Source organism: Argentina anserina, chromosome 5, assembly GCF_933775445.1.
Source record: "Argentina anserina chromosome 5, drPotAnse1.1, whole genome shotgun sequence".
Lineage (NCBI taxonomy): Eukaryota > Viridiplantae > Streptophyta > Magnoliopsida > Rosales > Rosaceae > Argentina > Argentina anserina.
The window spans coordinates 18836222-18861316 of NC_065876.1; the positions used below are offsets into that span (position 1 = coordinate 18836222).

General features: G+C 38.0%; 1 non-coding gene and 1 pseudogene across 1 annotated transcript; both read right to left on the reverse strand.

Moving 5' to 3' along the window:
- The window catches only part of LOC126795673 (uncharacterized), a 68177-nt pseudogene that overhangs the window by 28570 nt on the left and 14512 nt on the right, over positions 1–25095 (reverse strand).
- Positions 9030–9136, reverse strand: LOC126796553 (small nucleolar RNA R71). Its single transcript, XR_007672395.1, has one exon. It is a non-coding gene; the product is annotated as a small nucleolar RNA R71 (small nucleolar RNA).

Sequence of the window (25095 nt, forward strand, 5' to 3'; positions counted from 1 at the left end):
TATGCGCTTCGTGTCTCAATTATTGCTACTTATATAGGGCTGTGATAGTTCTAGGAATTTGCATGTTTAAACATGATGAGTGACGCTATGCATGTTTATATGTCTCCAATTCGACTTAATGTGTTTATGTGCTTTTTTGTGTTTAACTAATACGCTTCGTGAAGTTAGACTCTTTTTAGCATATGTTTAGAATTGAACGCTTCGTTGATTCTAAATAATTATGAAGTCTTAACGATTAGATGAACCGCTTCGGACTCTAATTAGAATTGGAATTGAAATGGACTTAGAAAGAATCGAAATAATTCCCTGCCTATATGTTGTTCTATGTGTGTCATACATGTTTCTTGCGTAGAATTCGTGTTTTGGTTATGTGATGAGTGGTTGATCAATTGTATATAAGTAATTTAAGATTTATTTTAAGTTGTAGTTTTAGAATCCAAATCAAATCCCCCAATAACATGATAAGTGTTGATGCCCTTTTGATTCCCCGGACTGAACGATCCCTGCTTATTCTATACTAACGATGATGTTTTTCAGGGTATTTTATAGACGTTCTAACAAGACGTTCTATCACGTAACAATCAAAATAACACACTGTCGCCTTTTTGGCATCAACTGTTTAAACGGCTCACCCACCCTACCCCACAACACCACAACAATAACATCAATAATACCAGAAGGTACATTTTTTTCCCTTCCGGTCAACGACACACAAATCATCATATGGGAAGGTATATTTTCTTCCATTTCGGTAACCACATAACAACAATATAACTCAATAATGCTGAAAGGTAAATTTTATTCTCTTCCGGCCACACAACATATAAGCACTTCGACTATATGAATATTCCATCCAAAATCCTCCAATTTACTAAGAGGTACATTTTATTCCCCTTAGGTCCCATCCTCCACCATTCAATGAAAACCAACTAAAAATACACAATATATTTCACAAATATAGTAGCTTTATATACTTAGTGATAAATATATGCATATCCTATTACCATTTAGATACACATATATAAATCATCAAATATATACACATTTATATTTCAATCACAAAGTAAGTAAAAATATATAAAATGTAAGTTCACACGTCTAGTTACTGTCAAGGGTAACTAGACAAATGTGAGGTTTACTCACCTTTATGCTTGCTCCAACTTCCAATTCACCGAGTATGAAAACTCGATTCCTCTTCAAGCACCAAAGTGACAACAAAAATCACTTAGTAAGGAAAGTAGCCCAAAAAGACAAGCTTCTAATTTACTAAGGCCACCCTTTTGGCCTAACCCATCAATCGTAACAAACTGAAACCTCATTGCCTCACTGTCCAACCATAACCAAACCAATCACAAAACTAAATTAAAACTTCCAAACACATATCTAACTCAGCTCCTTACACCCCAAAATGTCCAAACATGATAAACTTAAAAGCCTAGACTCCAATAATGAAAACAAACAAAACAGCCACTTCCACTTCTCAATCCAACACAGTGACAACCCAACTGGCCAAACACCAACAACTAGCTACTCTCGCCACCACCACACCACTTGCAGGCCTCCCAACCTTACACAACCACACACACTGCCCTTTCCTACTCAAAACACAATCAAACTTCTTAACTTACAAAAAGAAACTTCCTACACAAAACTCCACTACCTTAAGCAGTAAGAAAAACAGTTCCTTACCCAAAGATGATTGCCAAGGTCACAGAAGACTTCTAGAATGGTTTCTGAAACCTCCACAGCTGAAACTACTGCTGCTGTGGTATGATTTGTTGCACTACTCCTCACCGAAGCTTGAGAAACGTCAGAACCCTCCCAAAAATCACCCTACTGGTGGCATAGCAGCTCACAGTGTCGCTGTCTAAGGCTACCGAACTTGCTGATCATGGCAACTCCCTGAACAGGGACCAGAGTGACAAATTTTCTGAGTTGAAAGGGAGGTGAGGTTGGCGTGGCTCTAGGGTGGTCGATAGTGACTGGTTGATGGCTGAATGGTGTGATCAGAGAAAAATAAGATTGTAGAAGAAGGAAGAAGATAGGAAGAAAAAGAAATTAGTAAGAGGGCTCGGTGGAGTGAATGAGATGAAGATAGGAGGAACAGATGTAGATATTTGTTTCCAATCTCTCTCTCCAAAATACCCTTACAACAACTATCTTCCGTAAATAAATTCTCACTCCTTGACTTCTGATTAAAACATGTCACATATCTACGAACTTGTTTTGACGAGCTCTACGACTTTCATGAAGGAAGTTTTCGGAAACGAGTGACGGATCACAAGTCGACTCTTGAGTCGAATGAATTAATCGTAAAACGACTTAATGGTTCTCGAACTGATTTCTACTTCGAATGAAGCCTAATTAAAAGTCGTAGAATATTGATATAACCAAAATATCATTTCATTAATCTCCATGAAACTACAAGAAATTAATAATGAATTTCGGGTTATTACAATAAGAAAGAATGAAAATAGGAAAGTAGAATCCTAGTTGAGTAAGGAATCATAGCTCAATAAGGTTTCTTAACACTTAACACGATTTCATTATTAATTCACTCATATTCGATATAAGCTCTACCTAGACACTTATTCTAACAAAATAACTCTAAGACTCAAAATAGGACGTAACAAAGAACAAGAATAGGGCATTTATACATTAAGAACGTCACACTTTTTTCTCGTATCAACAAATTAGCCCAAACCATATGCTTACTCATGAAACAAACTCCACAGATCAAGAGCTCCTCATTTTAAGAACCATGAGGATCTTTATAAAAAGGTTGGCTTAGGCTCGGCAAGGATATTGTTTTTCAGGATAAAGGAATCACAAAGGTTATCCTCAAGACTTAGCAGAGCAAAAACATCCACTTTATGTCGCCATATATCATAAAACAAGGCCAAGTATCATCATGTTGGACTCATTCTTCACTTTAAACATTGTGAAGACTAACAAAGGCTAAAGTATAACATTATTAACCTTCAAGAAATATATCACATCTCTAAATTTACATCACACATAGCTATGCCGTGACTTCTTTCATCATCATTCTCTCATTTTTTTCGTTTGTCATTTGTCCTTTTTTACGTATTTAATTTTTTCCTTCTTCTTTCGCACGGCATACTTACATACAATAGCATAACCCCACACATGAATCACATCATCACTCCATATCAATACCAAGGAACGGATATGCGCCTCAAATACAAGGTAGAGATATACTATACTAAGCAAGGATATTAACATGTTGGTGATGAAAGAAAAGGCATAACGTAGGCTCAAAGGGGTTAACGCTAAGGTGTCCCAAGCAAGGCTCAAAATAGAGATATGGCTTTTTGGCTTAAAGTGGTGAAAATCTTAAGAACATCCAACAATCCTTTTGAAAATCATAGTATATTATGACAAAAGTTTCGAAAGTTTCACACAGTAAGTTCTAGCATTCTTTAGTTCATTGCAATTCTATAGCATATAAATTAATCAAAATAGATATAATGAGGTTAAATAGCCAAGAAACAATAGAATATCACTCTCCAAAGAAAATCACATATATGGCTCGAAACTCACATAGGGTTACATGAATTCAAACAAGTAAGAAACATGCTCGTTCTGCACCTAAGTTTCAAAATCTTCATCTATTACATGTTCGTACAATTTCTACACATCGATTAACCACCAAAGAGCAATTAAGTTCATTTCAAATTTGTGAACATCTATCAACTAATCATTCAAAGATCAATTCATCCTAGACAGTTAAAACCATACCTAAACTCAAAACAAAATTAAAAATTGAAACAACATAACAAAAAAAAAATAAAACATAAAAATCGACTAAAAATGGTAAATCAAAGCAACAAAATCAAAACACTTAGGCATCAAAAAATAGAATACAACGAATAATGTATACCCCCCACCCCACAAGCAACGAAAATTAAAAAGAGATAAGGGAGAAGAAAATGCAAACACTCATTGATAGCTCCTTCATTGGCTCAGAAAGATACTCAAACGAGAATTGAAAAGATATACAAATTGGAATAGTAAAGATACGCAAACGATAGAAAGATACTCAGTTTGAAAGAAACACAAACCCATACTTGCAAAACGCTAAAATTCAATAGAAACTCGCATCAGAAAGCCGTTCAGAAAGATAGTTAAACGAGAATTGAAAAGATACACAAATTGGAATAGTAAACATGTGTAAACGATAGAAAGATACTCAGTTTGAAAGAAACACACGGCCACACTAGAAACACTCTCAAATTCAATAGAAACTCGCATCAGAAAGATACTCACACGAGAATTGAAAAGATACACAAATTGGAATAGTAAACATACGCAAACGATAGAAAGATACTCAGTTTGAAAGAAACACACGCCCGCACTGGAAACCCTCTCAAATTCAACAGAAACTCGCATCAGAAAGCCGTTCAGAAAGATACTCAAACGAGAATTGAAAAGATACACAAATTGGAATAGTAAAGATACGCAAACGATAGAAACATACTCAGTTTGAAAGAAACACAAACCCACACTTGCAAAACTCTCAAATTCAATAGAAACTCGCATCAGAAATATAATCAAACGAGAATTGAAAAGATACACAAATTGGAATAGTAAACATACGCAAACGATAGAAAGATACTCAGTTTGAAAGAAACACACGCCCACACTTGCAAAACGCTAAAATTCAATAGAAAATCGCATCAGAAAGCCGTTCAGAAAGATACTCAAACGAGAATTGAAAAGATACACAAATTGGAATAGTAAAGATACGCAAACGATAGAAAGATACTCAGTTTGAAAGAAACACACGGCCACACTGGAAACCCTCTCAAATTCAATATATACTCACATCACAAAGATACTCAAACGAGAATTGAAAAGATACATAAATTGGAATAGTAAACATACGCAAACGATAGAAAGATACTCAGTTTGAAAGAAACACACGCCCACACTTGCAAAACTCTCAAATTCAATAGAAACTCGCATCAGAAAGATACTCATACGAGAATTGAAAAGATACACAAATTGGAATAGTAAAGATACGCAAACGATAGAAAGATACTCAGTTTGAAAGAAACACACGGCCACACTGGAAACCCTCTCAAATTCAATATATACTCGCATCAAAAAGATACTCAAACGAGAATTGAAAAGATACACAAATTGGAATAGTAAACATACGCAAACGATAGAAAGATACTCAGTTTGAAAGAAACAGAAGCCCACACTTGCAAAACGCTAAAATTCAATAGAAACTCGCATTAGAAAGCCGTTCAGAAAGATAGTTAAAGGAGAATTGAAAAGATACACAAATTGGAATAGTAAACATGTGTAAACGATAGAAAGATACTCAGTTTGAAAGAAACACACGGCCACACTAGAAACACTCTCAAATTCAATAGAAACTCGCATCAGAAAGATACTCACACGAGAATTGAAAAGATACACAAATTGGAATAGTAAACATACGCAAACGATAGAAAGATACTCAGTTTGAAAGAAACACACGCCCGCATTGGAAACCCTCTCAAATTCAACAGAAACTCGCATCAGAAAGCCGTTCAGAAAGATACTCAAACGAGAATTGAAAAGATACACAAATTGGAATAGTAAAGATACGCAAACGATAGAAACATACTCAGTTTGAAAGAAACACAAACCCACACTTGCAAAACTCTCAAATTCAATAGAAACTCGCATCAGAAATATAATCAAACGAGAATTGAAAAGATACACAAATTGGAATAGTAAACATATGCAAACGATAGAAAGATACTCAGTTTGAAAGAAACACACGCCCACACTTGCAAAACTCTCAAATTCAATAGAAACTCGCATCAGAAAGCCGTTCAGAAAGATACTCAAACGAAAATTGAAAAGATACACAAATTGGAATAGTAAAGATACGTAAACGATAGAAAGATACTCAGTTTGAAAGAAACACACGGCTGATAGGAGCACAAAGTGTGACGTTCTTAATGCGTTTATGCCATATTCTTACTCTTTGTTACCTCTTATTTAGTATGTTTTAGTTTCTTTTGTATGAATAATTGTTTAGGTAGAGCTTATATCAATTTTAAGTGAATTGATGATGAAATCGTGCTAAGTGTTAAGAATCCTTGTTGATATATGTTTCCTTGTTCGAGTAGGATTTATCTTTGCGTATTTCTTTGTTTCTAATATACTTATTCTTATTAGGAAATACAAATCCATGTTGGAGAAAGAAAGAAATCCTAGTTCCACAAGGAAAGAGAAGAAAATACACTTAAAAACCCAATCCATGCAAGAATGAAAATGCTGTCAAGATTCGTAGTCCAACTTCGACGGGGTCCCCTGGATAGCTCCGATTGCGTTAGAAGACGTACCTTATATGGATAAAAAGGATTTTGAGTCTAGTTTCTGTATTTTTTGGAATCAAGTCAATATCTTATTTCTACAGGGAGATATGACCGAATCATTGATCGGAGGTCTAGTGAACTCGGCGGAATTATCTCAGCCATTGATTTGCTTTTGATCCAAGGGCTATGAGAGAAACTTGGGACATTGTTCCTCCTGCATATAGAGAAAAAATATGTATCAGAATGTCCATAAATCCCTGCACCAAAGAATGTCAAAGAAAGCATGCAGCAAATTTAATGAGGAGAGGTAAGAAAAATCAAACATGGCTGCAACAATTAAGACTTTTGCTGCCTCCCTAATTCGAAGGAAAAAATTTGTGCAAAAGAAATTAGCATTAAAGGAGGAAGAAGATATGCAATTAATGCAAAAGATATGAAATTCTTATAGAAATCAGAATTCATGCACTACAGATTATCCAACTTTGACGAGCCCCTCTGGACAGCTCAGAATGATTGAGAAAGTGCATGATATATGGATGAAAATCCACGGAAGTCTAGTTGAAATTTCCAGTTGGAATCATCTCAATATCTATTTTCTAGAGAAAGTTATGGCCACAACAAGGAACAAAGGTCAGACCTGCCGAATCTAGGAAACCTCAACCAATTTGGTTTTAACTTTGTGGACTTTGTGGCCATCCTCCCTTGGGTTTCTTCCTCTATATATAGCACCTCATTTCCACATAAAATGATCATCAGCCTTGCTCACAAGACTTGCCAAAGCTCTGCCCAAACACTTTCATTCACCAAGCATCATAGAATCTGAATTCACCACCCTTCATCATATTTTCTGTCCAAAGCTTGGGAGCCTAGGATACAATACTCTTGAAGATCTCGTGCTAACTCTGTAAGGAACCTTGGGAGGAGAATTATAAAGTGTAACTCTTTGATCTTCATGTTTAGTTTTCGGGTTTTTATGTTCTTGTTCTTGGATGATTTATGTTTAGGTTTTGTTAAAGTTATTTTTATTCTTGTCTATGAGATATTTGTAATTTTCAAATGACATGATGAATTAAAGTTTTCGATTTTTATTCAATGATTTTAGGTTTTATGCCATGAGTTTCAATTTATGTTCTTAATTAATTTTCGGTGTGCTCTTATATTGCATGTGTGATTAAGACAAGTAGTTGATGTCGCATATGCTAATCATTCAAAGTTAAAAACAATTTTGATACAAGTAGTTGATTAATTGTTTGTCCCCTTTGTTCCTCCACCGATTATGATCTTAAGTTCGACATTGGATAGGTGCTTTAAACATGTTGATTTCTCTTTGTGATACGTAATTGCATGATGAATTGGTATGTTAGATTTCGTAGCAAGACAAGTAGTTGAGCTCAATAATATCCATGTATTAGGAACCAAGTAGGAACTTGATGCATGATCGAATTTAAGATGAACTATGATACTTACGGCATGAACATAATTGAGAGTAGATTTCGTTACCTTTGTTCTTATGTTATTTGTTTGGTAATTTCTTATGTGTTGGTTGGTTCATCACATGTATATGTTAGTTTAGGTTTATTTTATGTTTGATCCGAAATATATCTCAAATCTTTTAAACTCTTATGAATTCGTTGTTAAATGTTTGTGATTCTTTACCCTGGTTGGATCCCCGGTTTGTGACCGATACCCTCTTGCTTTATACTACTAACGATGCTTACATGGTTAATATTGATCTCGAGTAATCGAACCGATCAAATGGCGCCGTTGCTGGGGATCCATCTTTATGGATCTCTAATCTTTTAATTTCGAATTCACTGTTCATATTGTAAATTTGTATATGCTTTTTTTTTGTAACATATAGTAAATATATCTTAGGATGTTGTTTTGGTGATTGAGTCAATGATTGTTGTAGGTTGTAAATCGAACAGAATAGGTAAAGTCCCTTTTGTTAATATTAGCCTTAACCCCTCATGTTTTCTTCCAAAGTTTTTGCATGAGGTTGAGGGCGGTTTTTATTAACACTTGGAAATTTGTCTAACACCCAAGTTTCAGTCCAGCTGAGTAAGGGGCACGCTCTTTTATTACCCTGGTGCATGGGACCAAAATTGGATCTCAGAGAACTATTGACTGACATACATCTCGGTGATGGAGTCGATAGGGAGTTCGCTCTCCGTAATTCAACAAATGAGTCCTACCATGTTCACTATCTCTAATTGAGCTATACGGCCTTCTGAAACAAAGACTTGATCTTGTGTCTAGACATCCATACTTAGGCCGCACGTCCACCTAGGTTTACAACTTAGAATCAATCGATCATTCAATCATTGAAATAGCAAAAAGAACTTGTGAATTGTATGAACTTTGTAAACGTAAAGAACTAACTTTGTAACATGACAACATAGTTGTCGTGCCTCTTCCATAAGTGTGCTGCGTATATGACAAAGGAAGGGCACGATTCATGTCTTCATTTTGTATCCTTCAATGCTAACCCTTTAACTTTTGTATTACAGGAATTATGCATGTCCGAAATATCTAAAAGAACACAAGAGCTCAAAGATCGAATTCAAGCACTTAGAGATTTAAACAACTCTTTCACGAGTGGACTCTCTGCCTCCGGGAATCATCACCACATGGGATGAAATGACTAGGAAGTTCTTGAAACAATTCTTCCCTGCTCAACTCACGAAAAGACTAAGGAGGGAGATTCAGAACTTCACTCAAAAGGATGGTGATTCACTCTACGAGGCATGGGAAGAATTTCAAGAACTACAAAGAAAGTGCCCTCACCATGGTATTTCGTTGGATGACTTGGTGCAATTCTTCTATGAAGGACTCGACACCATTAACAAGAGTATGGTGGATTCGGCATGTGGCTGCACATTCATGAACAAGACCAGTCAAGAAGCTTACACCTTGATTGATGACTTGGCAGACAACAATCGCCAATTTAGTTCTAAGGAAAAGAGAGGAAGCAAGAGCCGTGGAGTGTATGACGTTGATACGAGGAATCAAATGGCTACTTTAGAAAGAAAGCTTGATGTTCTAGTCAAGGCATTCAATGGTTCGACCATCAACACTCAAGCGTGTGACATTTGTTCATTCAAGGACCACACCACCGAGAATTGTCCAAATGGTGCAATAACTGAAGAGGAGTTGAACTTCATGGGGCAACAAAGGCCTAGGTACGATCCTTACTCGAACACATACAATCCTGGACTTAGAGACCATCTCAACTTTCGCTGGAACAACAATGCTCAACCGTCCAATGCTTAAGATCAAAGACCTCGTCCTTCAGGTTTGTTTGTGCAACCTCAGGTACCTCAAGGTTCTGTTCCATTTAACTCCAATGTTCATGGTTCAAATAATACATCTGCACCTAACTATGATGAACTTTTAAAGTCCCTTACTCAAGGGCAACATAATTTAAACTCTGCTACTCAAGCTTTAGTTACAGGTCAACAAGCTCATTCTAAAGACATAATTGAGCTTAAGAAGCAGATGGGACAAGTGATCGACTTCATAGGTAAGATCCATGAAGGAGGTAAGTTGCCAAGCCAAACTGAGCCAAATCCCAATGTGAAGGCCATGATGACAAGAAGTGGCAAGCTATTAGATGCTCCATTACAGCCAATCAAGAAGGCCATGCCTTCTAAAGGCAAAGAGGCCGAGAATTTCAATGCAAATGACCGAGAGAAGGACCCTGCCTCCTCTGAGGTCAATGATGTCGTGCCTCTGCCCCAAAGTAATCATGTCGTTCATGAGACAGGTAAGGATCCTAACTCTAGTGGTGTGGTTTCAACTAATGCTCTTCCTCGTGTCCCCTTCCCCAATAGATTCACAAAGAAGAAGAAGGATGACTCTGATCAAGCCATGCTCGACATCTTTAAAAGGGTAGAAGTGAACATGCCTCTAATTGAATGTATTCAACAAATCCCGAAGTACGCTAAGTTTCTAAAGGAGTTGTGCACCAATAAGAGGATGACTCGAGAGAATGAAGTGGTCACAATGAATGAGACGGTCTCAGCCGTGCTCCAAAGGAAGCTACCACCTAAGCTCAAGGATCCAGGGAGTTTTTCTATCCCTTGTACAATCGGTAACACAAAATTTCACAAGATAATGCTAGACTTAGGAGCATCGATCAATGTAATGCCTTACTACATCTATGCTAACTTAGGTCTAGGAGATTTGAAAAAAGATAGTGTGGTTATACGATTAGCTGATTGTTCCAACAAAGTCCCTTTGGGCTATGTTGAAGATGTTCTTGTGCAGGTTTTGAGCTTGATATTCCCTGCGGACTTCTATGTCCTTGACATGGAGCCAACTGAAGCAGATGACAAGGAGGTCCCTATTTTGTTGGGGCGTCCCTTTATGAGGACTGCAAGAACGAAGATTGATGTGTTTAGTGGATCACTCACCTTTGAGTTCGATGGTGAAGTGATTAGCTTCAACATCTTTGAAGCCATGAGGTATCCCCTTTCAGAATTAAGTGATTATTTTTCAGTTGACATTCTTGATTCCCTTGCAGATAACTATCTAGATATCTTGGCACATGACGAGTTGGCACTCACCATTTCCCACGGGGCCGGATTTGCGAGTGATGGCTCCAACGTTTCTGAGTTGGAAGCCAATGATGCCGTGCCATCTTTTGTACTAGAGAACATGGCCTCTCTTGAGATTTTGCCACGTGAGGTAAGTTATGTCTCTCCTAGTCCAATCGTTTTAACCACTAACAAGAATCTTCCTTCTGTGGTGCAAGCCCCAAAGCTTGATCTTAAGGTTCTTCCAGACCACTTGAAGTATGCGTTTTTGGGACATGAAGATACATTGCCAGTGATCATTTCCTCTACACTCAACGAGGAACAAGAAGAGAGATTGATTGAAGTGTTAAAGAGACACAAGACGGCAATAGGATGGACCCTAGCCGACATCAAAGGAATTAGCCCTACCATGTGTGTGCACCGAATTTTGCTTGAAGATGGTGCCAAACCAACAAAGGAAGGTCAAAGACGCCTTCACCCACCAATGATGCAAGTTGTAAAGGATGAAATCACTAAGTTGCACGATTGTGGTGTGATCTACCCCATCTCGGATAGTAGGTGGATCTCTCCCATTCAGGTTGTACCAAAGAAGTCAGGAATCACGGTGGTGAAGAACAAAGAGAACGAGTTGGTGCCTCAAAGCACAGTGACCGGTTATCGAGTATGTATTGACTATAGGAAGCTCAATGTTACAACAAGGAAGGACCATATGCCATTGCCATTCATTGATCAAATGCTTGAGAAGTTAGCTGGTCATTCTTTCTATTGTTTCCTTGATGGATATAGTGGATACAATCAAATAAGTGTTGCGGAAGAAGATCAAGAAAAAACTACGTTCACATGCCCTTTTGGTACGTTTGCTTATCGTCGCATGCCTTTTGGTTTATGCAACGCTCCAGGTACGTTTCAACGTTGCATGTATCACATTTTCTCTGAGTATATTGGTTCTAAAATTGAAGTTTTCATGGATGATTTTTCTGTCTATGGTGAAAATTTCGAAACTTGCCTAGAGAATGTTGAACTTGTCCTTAAACGTTGTGAGGAAACTAACTTGGTGTTGAATTGGGAAAAATGTCATTTCATGGTCACGCAAGGCATTGTCTTAGGCCATATTGTTTCATCTAGAGGAATTGAGGTTGATAAGTCTAAAATAGATCTTGTGCGTCACATACCCCTCCCCACAAGTGTGAGGGATGTTCGATCGTTTCTTGGACATGCAGGTTTCTATCGTAGGTTTATCAAGGACTTTTCCAAGATTGCGAGACCAATGAGTTCATTGCTTCAAAAAGACGTTCCCTTTCACTTTGATGATGATTGCAAGCTTGCATTCGAGACTTTGAAGAAGCTCTTAACTTCGGCACCAATCATGGCACCGCCGGATTGGTCCTTGCCATTTGAGTTGATGTGTGATGCCTCCGACTATGCAATTGGAGCTGTGCTAGGGCAGAGGAAGGATAAGCAGCCCTATGCCATCTATTATGCCTCACGAACGCTCAATGATGCTCCACAAAACTACACCACAACTGAAAAAGAACTTCTTGCCGTGATCTTTGCTCTAGATAAGTTTCGTTCTTACTTACTTCAATCCAAAGTTATTGTTTACACTGACCATGCAGCTTTGAAGTACTTAATGACGAAGAAGGATGCCAAACCAAGATTTATTCGATGGATTCTCTTACTCCAAGAGTTCGATCTCGAGATCAAGGACAAGAATGGCTGTGACAATGTTGTGGCGGATCATTTAAGTCGTTTGGTGAGAGATGCCAAGCCCTTGGCTATCCAAGAGAGTTTCCCGAATGAGCAACTCTTTCGAGTTGAGGTAAGTGAGCCATGGTATGCAGATATTGTGAATTATCTAGTTTCTAAGCAATTTCCGGATACTTTATCGCATGCTCAAAAGAATAGACTCAAGGCATTAGCTAAGTATTATGTTTGGGATGAACCATACTTGTGGAAACATTGTGTTGATCAAATCATTAGGAGGTGTGTCCCTGAATCTGAACATCATTCTATACTTACTTTTTGCCATTCTGAATCTTGTGGAGGACACTTTGGTTCACGTAGGACTGCTCTTAAGGTGTTAGAATGTGGTTTCTTTTGGCCTACGATTTTCAAAGATGCATATCATTTTTGCATGACTTGTGATAGATGCCAACGCATGGGAAACTTAGGATCTAGGGATCAAATGCCTATGACACCGATTATATATGTTGAAATATTTGATTGTTGGGGTATTGATTTCATGAGACCTTTTCTTAGCTCTAATGGTTTCTTGTACATACTCGTTTGTGTTGACTATGTTTCGAAATGGGTGGAAGCAAAGGCCACCCGGACTAATGATTCTCGAGTTGTTGCAAATTTCCTTCGTTCTAACATTTTCTCTAGGTTTGGTATGCCGCGAGTTATCATTAGTGATGGAGGATCTCACTTTTGCAACCGGACCATTGAGGCGTTGTTGAAGAAGTATGGAATCAAGCATAAGGTTGCTACACCTTATCTCCCCCAAACAAGTGGACAAGTCGAGCTATCGAATCGTGAGATTAAGAGAATTTTGGAGAAGTCTGTTGGACCATCACGCAAGGATTGGTCTCAGCGATTGGATGATGCTCTTTGGTCCTATAGAACGGCATACAAGACTCCTCTTGGCATGTCACCATTTCGGTTAGTATATGGCAAGGCGTGCCATCTTCCTGTGGAGCTTGAACATCGTGCATGGTGGGCTGTGAAGAATTTTAACATGGACATTGATGAGGCCGGATTGCATAGGAAGTTGCAGTTGCATGCGCTTGAAGAGATTAGTAATGAGGCCTATGATTCGGCAATGGTTTACAAGGAGAAGACTAAGACGTTCCATGACCGTATGATTAGGAAGAAACACTTTGTCGTTGGGCAGAAAGTTCTTTTGTTTAATTCTCGACTTAAGTTGTTTCCCGGTAAATTACGTTCTAGATGGATAGGTCCTTTCATTATTACTAACGTTTTTCCTTCTGGTGCTATCATGATAAAGAGTATGGTGAAAGGCACCGAATTTCAGGTTAATGGACATCGCTTGAAGCCTTATTTTGAGAATATGGAGAATCACGTGATTGAGGAGACGTCTCTCCTTGATCCTTCGGTAAACAAGTGATCTTTTTGAGATAGTCTAGGCTATAGACTCTAAACTTAAGCCAATGAAGGAGCCATCAACGAGTGTTTGCATTTTCTTATCCCTAATTTTTATTTTTCGTTGCTTATCATATTATACATTGAGGGCAATGTAAGTTTTAAGTGTGGGGTGGGATATACATCATTCGTTGTATTCTATTGTCTGATGTTTATGTGTTTCGATTTTGTTATTTTGATTTTCAATTTTTAGTGTTATTTTCGGTTTTGTTTTTCGATTCTAAGTTGTTTTTTTTTTTGAGTCTTAGGTATGCCTTTAACTGTCTAGGATGAGTTGATCTTTGAATGATTGGTTGAAAGATGATCACAAGATTGGAAATTGAACTTAATTGCTATTTGATGGTTAATCGATGTGTAGAAATTGTACGAACATGTAGTAGATGAGGATTTTGAAACTTAGGTACAGAATGAGCATGTTCCCTACTTGTTTGAATTCATGTAACCTATGTGAGTTTCGAGCCATATATGTGCCTTTATTTAGAGAGTTTAATCTATCGTTTATTGGCTATATAACCTCATTACATCTATTTTGATCAATTCATATGCCATAGAATTGCAATGAACTAGAGAATGCTAGAACTTACTTTGTGAAACTTTCAAAACTTTTATCATAATATACTCTGATTTTGAAAATGATTGTTGGATCTTTTTAGGGATTTCACCACTTAAACCAAAAAGCCGTATGCCTTATTTGTGCCCTGCTTGGGACACCTTAGTATGAACCCCTTTGAGCCAACATTAAATATTTTCTTTCATTACCAACATGTTAATATCCTTGCTTAGTATAGTTATATCTCTACCTTGTTCTCAAAGCTTGGCAGAGCCGATTTCTTGGTGTTAATATGGAGTGATGATTCGATTCAAGTGTGGGGTTATGCTATGTATGTATTTGTGCCTTAAGAAAAAGGTGAAAAGAATGAAGAAAAAAATAGAAAGATGCCGTGGGAAGAAAAAAAAAATACATGAACACGGCTTGAAAAAAAAATATATATATATATACAAAGAAGTTACGGCATAGCTATGTTTGATGTGAATTAGGAGTTGTGATGTATTTGTTGAAGGCTCAATAATGTTGTACTTTAGTCTTTGTTCGTTTTCACAATGTTTAGAGTGAAGAATAGGTCCAACATGATAAAATTGGCTCTTGTTTTATGGAGTATGGTGACATAAGGTATCCAATTCTTGCTTTGCTAAGTCTTGAGGATGACCTTTGTGATTCCGTTTACCTAAATAAATCATATCCTTACCAAGCCTAAGCCTACCTTTTATAAAGATCCGCATGATTATTAAAATGAGTAGCTCTTGATTTGTGGAGTTTGTTTCATGAGTAAGCATATGGTTTGGGTTCATTTGTGCATATGATTGGTATCTTTCATGAGGTTTTCGAATTCACTATGTGTTCATAACTCTTATGTGTGAAAAGCATTTAAGCATATGCCATGTTATTGAGAGAAAATATTTAGAGTGCATATCCCTTGTGAGTTGAATTTGAACTTGTTTTGAACATGTTGAGGTTAATATCACTTATGTTTCTGCCATGTCTTACTTGTTATGCGAGATCTCATGTTTATTAACCATTGAATTCATTCTATCAATTTTGATTGAGTGTTATTCTTAATACTATGAGTTTGAAGATCGCTGAGACAAAATGTTGAAGGCATTATAGTTGAGTCATTAGTTTAGATGTATTAATTTTTGTTTTATGTTTTTGTTTCCCTTTTCTAGTGTTTGTTAAGGGACTAGCAAAGCTTAAGTGTGGGGTTGTTGATAGGAGCACAAAGTGTGACGTTCTTAATGCGTTTATGCCCTATTCTTACTCTTTGTTACATCTTATTTAGTATGTTTTAGTTTCTTTTGTATGAATAATTGTTTAGGTAGAGCTTATATCAATTTTAAGTGAATTGATGATGAAATCGTGCTAAGTGTTAAGAATCCTTGTTGATATATGTTTCCTTGTTCGAGTAGGATTCATCTTTGCGTATTTCTTGGTTTCTAATATACTTATTCTTATTAGGAAATACAAATCCATGTTGGAGAAGGAAAGAAATCCTAGTTCCACAAGGAAAGAGAAGAAAATACACTTAAAAACCCAATCCATGCAAGAATGAAAATGCTGTCAAGATTCATAGTCCAACTTCGACGGGGTCCCCTGGATAGCTCCGATTGCGTTAGAAGACGTACCTTATATGGATAAAAAGGATTTTGAGTCTAGTTTTTGTAGGATTTGGAATCAAATCGATATCTTATTTCTACAGAGAGATATGACCGAATCATTGATCGGAGGTCCAGTGAACTCGGCGGAATTATCTCTGCCATTGATTTGCTTTTGATCCAAGGGCTATAAGGGAAACTTGGGACTTTGTTCCTCCTGCATATAGAGAACAAATATGCATCAGATTGTCCATAAATCCCTGCACTAAAGAATGTCAAAGAAAGCATGCAGCAAATTTAATGAGGAGATGTAAGAAAAATCAAACATGGCTGCAACAATTAAGACTTTTGCTGCCTCCCTAATTCAAAGGAAGAAATTTGTGCAAAAGAAATCAGCATTAAAGGAGGAAGAAGATATGCAATTAATGCAAAAGATATGCAATCCTTATAGAAATCAGAATTCTGGCACTACAAAGTGCTCCTATCAACTACCACACACTTGGCTTTTGCTAGTCCCTTAGGAAAACAAAACAAAACTACACAAAACACTATTGCCCCTAAATAATTGCCTCAGAATCTCAAAACACATAGCTTTCAAGTTTTAGCATTTGAGTGTAAGCACATAAATTCCAAGTTTCATAAACATGCTTCATAGTATGAATAAGTAAGAAATGAGACAATAAGCACATAACATGTTTAGTCAATTCAATCCTCCTCACAAGGCATACTCTCTTCTTTTCACTCAGATTCATGGTTATGATTCACACACAAGTATATGCAAGAGAAAGGATAATAAAACATCAAATAGCTTGCATATTTCATCAAATGAAAGCACTTTGTGAATAACATTAGGAAAACCTCATTTAACAACTAAGTGCACAAATGGACGAAAACCATATGCTAAACTCTTGTGATTGTCTCCACAAACCAAGATTTGCTCATTTTAAGAATCATTAGGATCATTTGATAAGGTGAATGTTTAGGCTTAGCTAAAGGCATGGAATATCAAGGAATTACAAAGATAATCCTATAGACTTAGCAGAGTAAACACCATCCTTATGACACCACACACCATCAATGGCCAAATATAACAAGTTGGGCCAAAACATCATTTTAACCACAAAGTGAACATGGACAAAGGTCAAATAAACATTTTTAGACCTTCAATTCAACTCAACTCCAAATCACAAATGGAAGACAACATCTTTTCTTTCCTTTTCATGTATTGCCGAATCATCATTTTTCATTCATCATCATTTTTTCCTTTTCTTTTTTCGGCATTTGCTTAAAAGCTTGTTCATATTTTCTTTTCTCATGTCTTCCACCCCACACTTATTTCATGCATCATCACAACATCATCTCAAAAATAGTTCTGCCAAGTCTATAGGACAAGGTAGAGATAACTATACTAAGCATGGACATAATATAGGTGATGAAGAAAAAGCTCAATGTAGGCTCAATTGGGGTTCAACTAAGGGGTCCCAAACATGGCACATATAGGGATACATGGCTATTTGGCTAAAGTGGTGGTAATCCTAGCAATGATCCATAAATCCCTTTCAAAATCAGGACATTTTATGACTTAAAAGTTTCAACAATCACAAAAGATGAGTTCTAGTAAATTCTAGAGTCCATTAAAAGCTATGGCACATAGTCATTGAATATGCAAAGAATAATGAGGTTCACAAAACAACCACGAAATTTCATATTATCACTCAAGAAGAAAGCATATATAGGCTCAAAAACTCACAGGTTGTTATGGACTTAGACTAACCAAACATGTATGTCATATTACATTCAATCAACTCTCACATGTTCATACCAAATCCACATTATCAATGAAACTTACAATTCAATTCTTATGAAATGCAAAACCATCATCTATGCATTTAGAGACATAATCATCCTAGACTTTAGGGGCATCCTAAGACTCAAAACAACACATTTTTTTCAAATTTTCTAACATTTTTTCGAATTTTTTCTTTCTTTTTCGTTTATATCATGAAATCAAAACAAAAATCAGCAAACAATGATCATGCAACCCTACCCCACACTTAGAAAATTACATTGTCCTCAATGTAAGCTCAATAATCAGAATGTAATTCATAAGTATAGACTAAGATCAGACATCAATACATATACAATTCAACCATAAGAGTGAAGGGATAAGAAAAAGCAAACTCCCGTAGACGACTCCTCCACAGGTACGGTTGAAATGGGTTGCCTCCCATGCAGCGCTTGAGTTTTAAAGTCTCTCAGCCTATACTCTCTCATGCTCATACATCTTTTGGCGCATCTCTCACACTCGTCTCCTCATACGTGTGCTCCTCAAAAGGTTCATAGTAGGGCTTAAGTCGATGCCCATTCACCTTGAACGTCTGACCTGTTTTGTCACTCTTAATTTCAATAGCACCATGAGCAAACACATTAGTAACAACAAATGGACCAACCCAACGAGAACGTAATTTGCCAGGAAAAAGTTTAAGTCTAGAATGGAATAAAAGAACTTTTTGACCAACTACAAACTCTTTCCCACGAATCATCTTGTCATGATAAGCTCTCGTTTTCTCCTTGTAAATCCATGCAGCATCATAGGCGTCATTTCGTATCTCCTCAAGCTCATTGAGCTGCAATTTCCTATGAAGACCGGCTGCATCCTTGTCCATGTTGAATGTCTTCACCGCCCACCATGCTCTGTGCTCTAACTCCACTGGAAGGTGACATGCCTTCCCATACACCAATCTGAATGGTGACATCCCAATAGGCGTCTTGTACGCAGTCATGTAGGCCCATAATGCATCATCTAATCGATCACTCCAATCCTTCCTTGTTGGACCTACAGTTTTCTTCAGAATTCCCTTGATCTCTCTGTTGGACACCTCTGCCATGCCACTTGTTTGAGGATGATATGGTGTCGAAACCTTGTGGGTTACTCCATACTTCTTAAGCAATGCCTCAATAGTCCGGTTGCAGAAATGAGAACCTCCATCACTTATCAAAACTCTTGGTACTCCAAACCTGCAAAATATGTTAGTTCTCAAGAAACCTGCAACCACTTTCGAATCATTAGTTCGGGTGGCCTTTGCTTCCACCCACTTCGACACATAATCAATTGCTAACAAGATATACAAGAAACCTCTAGATGAAGGAAATGGACCCATGAAATCAATGCCCCACACATCAAAAATTTCGACAATTATAATGGGGGATAAGGGCATTTGATCTCTCTTACCAATATTACCAGTCCGTTGACACCTATCACAAGAAACACAAAACAAATATGCATCCTTGAAAATAGAAGGCCAATAGAAACCACATTCCAACACCTTTAAAGCTGTTCTACGAGGCCCAAAATGACCTCCACATGCCTCACTATGACAGAAGTTAAGAATCGACCTATGCTCATTCTCTGGGACACATCTCCTAATGACTTGATCACTACATTGTTTCCATAAATACGGTTCATCCCAAATATAGTATCTAGCCATTTTCTTCAATTTAGCCTTATTAGCATGCAAAAGTGTACTAGGAAAATCCTTAGTAACTAAATAATTGACAATATCGACATACCAAGGCACACTTACCTCTATCCCAAAGAGTTGCTCATCTGGGAAAGTCTCACATAGTGGCTCTCTTTCCTCATCTCGCACGATCCTACTCAAATGATCAGCCACCACATTCTCACTTCCCTTCTTGTCTCGAATCTCAAGGTCAAACTCTTGAATCAACAGTATCCACCGGATCAATCTGGGCTTAGCATCCTTCTTTGTCATCAAATACCTTAAGGCTGCATGGTCAGAATACACAACAACTTTAGAATGCAAAAGATATGATCGAAATTTTTTTTTCTAAAGCAAATATTACAGCCAAAAGTTCTTTTTCCGTAGTCGAATAATTCATCTGGGCCTCATTAAGAGTCCTAGACGCATAGTAGATCACTACGGGCTTCTTTTCTCTTCTTTGGCCCAACACCGCCCCAACTGCATAATCCGATGCATCGCACATCAATTCAAAGGGCAGGTTCCAATCCAGAGGACAAATGATGGGTGCACTAGTCAACAACTCCTTCAACTTCACAAACGCTTTCTCACACGCATCATCCCATATGAACGACATATCCTTCTGCAATAGGGTACATATAGGTCTCGCCACCATGGAAAAATCCTTGATGAATCTCCTATAAAATCCTGCATGACCAAGGAAAGAACGAACCTCTCTCACAGTTGTGGGAGAGGGTAAGTGATGCACAATATCAACCTTAGCCTTGTCTACCTGAATACCCTTAGCAGATACAATATGTCCTAAAACTATCCCTTGATTAACCATGAAATGACATTTTTCCCAATTAAGCACAAGGTTAGTTTCTACACACCTTTTCAATATTAACTCTAACTTCTCTAAACATGCATCAAAGTCTTTACCATAAACACTAAAGTCATCCATAAAAACTTCAATGATATTTTCGATAAAATCAGAGAAAATAGCAAGCATACATCGCTGAAACGTACCCGGTACGTTGCACAACCCAAAGGGCATGCGTCGATAGGCAAAAGTGCCAAATGGACATGTAAATGTCGTCTTCTCTTGATCTTCCGGATGAATACATATCTGGTCGTAGCCACTATACCCATTTTTCACAACAGTCACCCCACTCTTCTTAGGCACAACTTGCACTGGTGAAATCCACCGACTGTCCGAGATAGGATAGATCACTCCACAATCAAGTAGCTTGATCACCTCATCTTTCACGATTTTCATCATTGGTGGGTGCAATCTCCTTTGAGCATCACGTGTAGGCTTGGCGCCATCCTCTAATAGTATTCTATGAACACAAGTTGTAGGGCTGATTCCCTTGATATCCGCCAAAGTCCATCAAATAGCGGTCTTGTTCCTCTTAAGCACATCAATCAATCTAGCTTCCTGCTGCTCACTCAGCATTGATGACACAATAACTGGTAGAGTATCATCCATTCCAAGGTACACATACTTCAAATGATCTGGAAGCTGCTTCAAATCTAACTTTGGGGCCTGAACCACAGATGGTAACATTTTGTTAGTGGAAATGGGAATTGACAAGAAAGAGAGATACCTTTTGTATGGTTGAGCTTCAAGCTCACAAAGAATTTCGAAAATCTTGGGCTCAAGATCAGCCCACTCCTCTCTTGGGACACGGTCCCCATGCTTGTCAAATCCGGCCCCTTGCTCCATAGCTAATTGCTATGCTTCCAATGTTTCTGACATAACCTGTGCAATAGAATCAATAACATCAATAGAAGAGCACGAGTTAAGATCAGAAACTGGGTATCTCCATCAAAATCATTGAAACTGATAACATCTCCATCAAATTCCATTGATAAACTCCCATTGGCCACATCGATGCATGTCCTAGCAGTTCTCATGAACGGTCTCCCCAAAAGCAGTGGAGTTGTCTCCAAGGGTGATACCTCCATGTCAAGCACATAAAAATCTGCAGGGAAAATAAGGTGACTGACCTGCACAAGGACATCCTCAACATACCCCTTAGGGTACTTGTTAGATCGATCAGCTAATTGAATAATCACGTTATCATTCTTTAAAGGTCCTAATCCTAGTGATTGATAAACATTATAAGGCATAAGATTTATTGAAGCACCTAGATCAAGCATAACATTGTTAAATAACGTGTTACCAATTTTGCATGGGACGGAGAAACTTCCGGGGTCCTTCATCTTAGGGGGTAGCTTCCTTTGGATGACTGCTGAAACTGTCTCATTCATCTTCATTACCTTCTCCTCCCTAGTTTTCCTTCTTGAAGTGCAAAGCTCCTTTAGAAATTTGGCATATTTGGGAATTTGCTTGATGCACTCCAACAAAGGAAGGTTAACTTCCACCTTCCTAAAGACTTCCAATACCTCCTCATCAGATTTGTCCTTCTTGCTCTTTGCAAACCTAGAAGGGAAAGGTACACACGAAATAGGGTTAGTTTTAACTAAACCACTTGAGTTAGCAATCATACCTTTGGGTGCATCATGGGACGGCACCATCTCCTTCTTGGAGGTAGCTGGATCTTTCTCCAAGTCCATCATCATAGGAATTTCGTCACTTTTATGGTCATGGGCTGTATGGGCCTTCTTTGCAACATTTGGGCTCTCCTTTAGCTCAAACCCACTCCTTGTCATGATAGCTTGGGCTTGCTCATTCCTTGAGTTGGGTATGACACCACTTGGCAGCTTTCCTTGCTCAGAAAATCGGCCCATGAAGTCCACTACCTGGCCCATATGCGTTTTCAGTTCCGCAATGTCCTTGCTATTTGCTTGTTGACCCACCACCAAAGTTTGAGTAACGGTGTTCAACTGACTTTGCCCAGCAGCTAAGGATTTCAACAACTCATCATAATTAGGAGCAGCAGCCACGTTTGGAGGTGGTACATTGAGTAGTGGAGCTTGTGGTCTAAACAAACCAGCCGGACGAGGCCCAAATTGCATAGCATTCTGATGTGGCCTTAGTACATTCTCATTGTTGGACCACCGAAAGTTAGGATGATCACGTAGGCCAGGATTGTAGGTATTTGAATATGAGTTGTACCTCTGACCTCCTTGATAACCAAGGGCATTAACTTCTTCATACCCTCCACTAGATGCAACTTGAGGACACAGATCAGTAGGGTGCCCCTCCGTACATATCCCACAGACTTGAGCTCCACTAGACTTCATGAAATGGCTCATCATCTTGGACAACTTGTCTACCTTGTCCTCTAGAGCAGAGTTTGAACTGGAGTGAGTCTCATGCACCTGCCTTGTAGCACTTGCAGATGTCCCAAACTGTTGGTTGTTCATTGCTCTCTTCTCCAAAAGATCTTTTGCCATTACATTGCTCTTGTCCAAGAACGATCCACCAGCAGCTGAATCAAGGAACTCCCTTTCCATTTGTAGAAGGCCTTCATAAAAGTATTGAAGGAGTAGACCTTCCCTAATGCCATGAGCTGGACATGATGCTATAAGAGACCTGAATCTCTCATAATAGTTGTAAAATGACTCATCCGGCCCTTGCTTGATACCAGTGATCTGCTTCCTTATATGAGTGAATCTTGAAGATGGGAAGTATTTGGACAAGAATTCGTTCACCATAGTGGTCCAAGAAGTAATCCTACCAGCTGGCACCTCAAACAACCATTTCTGAGCACGGTCCTCCAATGAGTAAGGAATGCTCTCATCTTCACAATTTGAATGTCTGCTCCTCTTGGGCACATGGTCTCACAGTTGAATTGGAACAAAGTGATATGTTGATTAGGATCCTCACCAGAAAGACCATGAAACTTGGGCAAATGGTGTAGAAACCCACTCTTCAAAACGAAATCACTAGTCTTTCCCTCTTCCGGGACAGGGTATGCAATGTTAGAAGGCGCTGTCCCACCAACTGCTCCTTTAACTTGACCATTTTGTTCTCTAATTGATGCCATTACTTCTTCTTGATTTTCAGGTTTTGGATCGGGTAGATCGAAATTCAACTGGGCTAATGGAAATGGGCTTGTCAACAATTCCAACTCCGGATCCTCAAAAAACAAAGGATTGAGCCCACTACAACTTGTTGCACTTGGAAATGGCGAAATGGACCCAAACTCTTTCTCTTCGTGAAATGAATCTGATTCAATGGATACGTTATCAAATTGAGATGGAGGCTGAATTCTTTTCAGGCGTGCACTAATCTCTTCGGACCAACCAGTAATCTTGGACATTCATTAGCCTGAAAAGCACATATATATTAGTATCTCTACAAAGTATGAAATACAAGTATAAGTAAATATAAACTTCTTCTTTCTTTCAATTACAAAATTTCGTTTCCCTCATTTACAAAAACGTAACTCTTCTTTAAATCTATGTTAAATTTCGTTTTCTTTGTTTCTTTTCTTCTATATTTCGAAAATTACATGTGTAGGAGTATAACTAAGTCTAATTGATTTTATTCACACACAATCCTAACTTTTAAGGTACGTGGAGCAGAGGAGCTAACTGTGCAATGGACTGAAACAGCCCAAGGTAAGGGTCTTGCTTTATCCGATATACCTTAAAAATTAGAACATCATTTTCTTTTGAAACTATATACATCTATTTATACAAAGTTATCTTCTAAGTTATAAAGTGAGGTGGACGTGCGGCCTAAGTACGTCGTCTAGACACAAACTCATTCCTTTGTTTCAGAAGGCTTGATAGCTAGAATCAGAGATAGTCACAAGGCAGGACTCATTTGTTGGACACCACGGGGGCCACAACCTCGAAAGGATGCTTTCTCAATCGACTCCATCACCGAGATGTATGTCAGTCTATGGGCCTCTGAGATCCAATTTTGTAAACCTTGAACCAGGGTAATGAAACTAGCATAGCCCCTTACTCAGCTCGGAACAACTTTGTGTGTTAGACTGGCCCCAAAGTGTTAATAAAAGCCGCCCTCAACCCCAAGTGACCTTTGCAAGGTACAAATGGAGGGTTAAGACTAGTATTAACAAAATGAATTTTACCTATTCCGTTCACCTTATAACTTACAATAAACCTAGCATAAATAAACATTTAGCTTCCCTAAAAAAAAATTACTATGTGTAACAAGTTTCCTATAGGCATACTACTACAACAATATAACAAAAATCAACTTTACACACACAAAAAATTTTCGTTTTTTTTTTTTTTTTTTTTCGAATCCTTCGAATTACTATTCACAGGAACACTATTTCCGAATACTATTCACAGAAACATATAAACCAATATACACTTATACAATTCACAATATAACATAAGATTAACACTTCAAAGCATTGAGAATTAATCAATTTCCCCGGCAACGGCGCCAAAATGATAGAGCGTTCGGTTAGAACGTCTATAAAATACCCTAAAAAAACATCATCGTTAGTATAGAATAAGCAGGGATCGTTC